Genomic DNA, 4105 nt, shown 5'->3' with positions numbered 1-4105 from the left:
ACTGCTGTTAAACAATAAATTTTATATTTTATGTTGAAATGTAAAATTGTAGGACAAATCGATCCGCGTATAGGTCTACAAAATCAATTCCGCCATTTTGTCCGTTTTCCAACATTCATATTTGGAAAGTAATGTACAAAGACGTTCGTATTGATGACACTAAAACAAAGTAAACATCCAGTAAGTGAATATTTATTTGTATTTTGATTCCAGTCTATCATCTTCGTTCACTATGTCAGATCGATGCCATGTTTTCTGTCCCCCTATCGGTAAATATTGGAACGCAGAGGGCGCTGACCCGTCCCTGAAAATTCTACATGGTGGCGCTCCAAAAAATCTGTACTTTCAATTTCGCTGTTGTATCCAAGTGCTATTTAAAATGCTGTTCAAAATGTACTTTATCTTTGACACTATGTAAGTTATGCAATGATTATCACAACCCGGACTTTCTGATGCTTGAGTAACAGGTCCGACATAATCTCTTGATTTAGTTATAACGTTATAGCTTTATTAAGCTGTTCAGATAGTTTGATTTAGCTATTTGATCACACTTTTTCTGAAATTTGTTAGCATGTACAAAAGGTTGCACCTTGGTGCAGAGATAATATTCAACTTTGAACTTTTCTGAATACAAATTACAATGCATGTAAAAATCACTCAACAAACTGTGTCTCTTTCAAAGACTTTGTACTCTAAGTTCTAAATATGTTGAGGCTATTGATTAGTTACTAATCTTGCACATTGCATGACGGGACAGAAAAACCCTCGTTTGGGGGTTCGACCAGACTGGTAACCATACAGTTAATTTCTGAATGAAGTTAAAGGAAGTCAGTTCTGAACTTCTGGTCAACAGGATAATTAAATTTAATTCATTTGGTAATAATTCAGCACGACAATCATATTTATGGCCCTCAAGTTGGCCCAACACCAAAGGTTCTAGTGTACAATAATTATTACTCAAACCATGGATTTATCTGTTGCTTGAAAGTATTCAAAAGCTGCAATGTTAGAGCTATGCTACATTCTTTGATGTGGGTTACTCTTTTTGATAGTCCATATAGTATATATATGAATACACAATGTATTCAAATACTTGGGTCTTTTTGTCTGTTTCTTACAAAAAACATTTTTGTTAAAAAAAAATTCATATAAATAGCTGCCTTTAAGCTATTTTGAAAAGCTTACTAATGTTATATAGCTATTTCAAGCTATATAGCTAAATCAGGAGATTGTATTAAACCTGTGAGTGTCTAACAGTAAAACCCACTAAGTTAAACTTTGTGCATGCATGTGTTTCAATGTTCTGAGTGGAGAGGCACATGCACATAGCCTATCTCTGGGTAGGCTTTGCTTGTTCATTTGTATAAGAGAATAATCTTATTAGGGTTTTTATGTACATGTATATATGAATGTAATTAAAGAAATTATTCATACTATATACAGATCTTAAGATCGCAAGAAGTTTGGATATTATTATGTTTACTAGAAAGACACTTTGCATAATGTTATTTCAGAATTTTTTAAAAAGTATTTAGGTAGTTGTAATTTGTTTAAAGAGAACTTTAAATTTCACAATAATTACTCAAATATAACGAATGATCAAATCAAAATTTTTAGTTCATCTAGAGAGTTCCTTTCGCTATGGAATCCCAGCCGGAAATGTCTTCCGCATCTACACAGTCAACCACCGTAAATCTTAACGACCTGCAAAGTTACCTCGTAACCTTCAACAAAGAAATCGAGTCAAGCGACCAAAATACATTTGAGGTAATTTATTTCTTCAGGAGATTGAATTTTTTTTGTGAATGTAGAAAAAATCCCAATTTTATTTTCACACATGAAGGCATTCATGAGCATCCCAGCAGGCACACAACGTTGTTTAAACGTTGAATATTAGTTGAAGTTGGGTTTAGACGTTGATAAATCTAGATACAATATTGATTCAACGTTGACTTTTCAACGTTGAAAATTTAACGTTGAATCAACATTGAATTAAAATTGAGTTGAATTGCCAACATTGATTCAACGTCGGATCTTCGTTGAGCGGGCCAATCCTACCTTTCGCTGATAGATAATTTGGAGTATGATAGTGTCGGTCTATAACACTGTCGGACCATAACGAGGTCGGACTTGACAAAGTCGCACTACCGTATATCATTACTACCTATTATAACTAACATTAGGATGGTAAATATAGAAATTTTACACATTCAATGATGAATATGAATTCAGCATAACACAACCCTCATGACATAATTTGTCAAAATGCATATCTGGTGCATCAAAAGTTGTACCGTATAAGATTTGCATCTTACCTTGGAATGGTTTCATGTTCTGGACTACTGAGTATTTCATAACCACATGTGAAAATTCAAAACTTTCGTTAATGCTCGGGTTTTGTAACATGATTAATTTATAAAATGTATTTTGGTGAAAATTATTGTAACACAATTAACTATTGATAGGAAATTAAACACTTACTGTTTACAATATATAATTATTTTTCATATAGTGATATACCCTATGTTTTCATTTAAGGGGTCCCGACCCTCTGCTAGAAATTTCACCTTAGAAAGTTTTAAATTTGTGGTTGTAAGAAAATAATATATTTGTGATGAGGAGTTATCTTTCTTCAAAATATTTCTTCAAGTGAAAAAAAGTCATTCTAATTAGAATTTAAGTTTTAAGTACTTGAAATATTAAACCATTTTTAAAATGGTACTTAAAAAGATATACCTTATTCAATTTATAAGGCATTTGATGTTGGATTTAAATGGTTTATTGTTAAATATAATAAAACAATTACAAAGAAATTTGCAAAAGGAATAGAAAGAAATGTTTCCATCATATGTTTGATCTCGGGAGTATTTTTACTATTTTGTACTTTGAAAGTTATCTGTCTTATCAGAGGGTCGATCGCTATCCCTCCAACAATCACGAAGGCATCTTAGCAACCGTGCAATAAACGGTTGATATTTTAAGTATTAAAGTATATTATTAATATATGACACCCCCCTTCCAAAATAAATAATTGAATAAATGTTGAATCAACTGTTTTTCAACAAATAATCAACGTTGATTATCAATGTTGATTCAATGTTAAGACTTCAACGTTGATACAAATTTTCAAAATCTAACATAAAATCAATGTTGAATCAACATAGAAAAACAACGTTGATTCATAGTTTATTCAATGTTGTGTGTCTGCTGGGATGTTATTAGACAATTTTCTGTAAACTATTTAAAACAAAAAATATGCTCTGATGTTAAATTTACATTAATATGCACTAAAAGCTTATTCTATTATTTAATGACTTTGTAAAATTATCAATGTTATAGTTCAAAACTGTGCCAGCTGGAACAAGTATAGGAGACGACAAGCCAAAGGCCGAAAAAAATGAAGAAACAGGAGGAACATCTGCATGCAGAGTTGAGGATATTGGTTAGTTAAATCATTCCACCCTTAGTGCATACAATTTTATGCATTAGGTCACTACCATAGAGAATTAAATATGAACTGGAATTTCAGCTACAAATTGAAATAGTTTAGATGAGTTCATGGAATAACTGAAAATACTTTTCTCTCTAAAATAACTGTAAATATTATATTACTTATAGTGCAAGCATTTATTCACCATATAACTTTTAACTATTAATGGAATACTTCATCGTCACAAACCACGGCCAAAATGTACGATCTTCTCCCATTCTGGCCGTGGTTGCATGAGAAGAGAATATTCATAGGCTCATAGCCCATTAAAATATTGACCAATGCGAGTAAAGCATAGTCAGATAATGAACTTTGATGCGACCTTTCAATACCCAATCTCAGTGTATGAACTACTGCTGATTTAAATTGTTGATTTCAATTGCGATGGAAAAAAAACTTGTTATTGACTGATAGAATATGACGTCACAATAGAGAGGGGTAAATATTAAAGATTACGACACTTTTTGTGATCGAGCAGCCACGGGTAGGAGAGAGCTATATGCCGACTCTGGACTGTGGCTTGAGACAATGGGAATACTACTGATACATCAAAGGAGATGTTGAACAATTTGCTAGGTAGTAAAGAACCCCCTATTTTGATATCATATAAAGATA

At 32.2% G+C, this 4105-nt stretch overlaps 1 long non-coding RNA gene across 1 annotated transcript; it reads left to right on the top strand.

Annotated features, from left to right (window-relative positions):
• Positions 1 to 206: 206 nt before the first annotated feature.
• On the top strand, positions 207 to 3447 carry LOC134252959 (uncharacterized). Its single transcript, XR_009989046.1, has 3 exons — positions 207 to 414; positions 1618 to 1767; positions 3340 to 3447. It is a non-coding gene; the product is annotated as an uncharacterized LOC134252959 (long non-coding RNA).
• Positions 3448 to 4105: the final 658 nt, after the last annotated feature.

This window comes from Saccostrea cucullata, unplaced genomic scaffold (assembly GCF_032062105.1).
Source record: "Saccostrea cucullata isolate Sc308-1 unplaced genomic scaffold, CSIRO_AGI_Scuc_v1 ctg19282, whole genome shotgun sequence".
Classification (NCBI taxonomy): domain Eukaryota; kingdom Metazoa; phylum Mollusca; class Bivalvia; order Ostreida; family Ostreidae; genus Saccostrea; species Saccostrea cuccullata.
The sequence above is the reverse complement of the archived record's forward strand: the minus strand, read 5'-3'. Positions and strand labels throughout refer to the sequence as shown.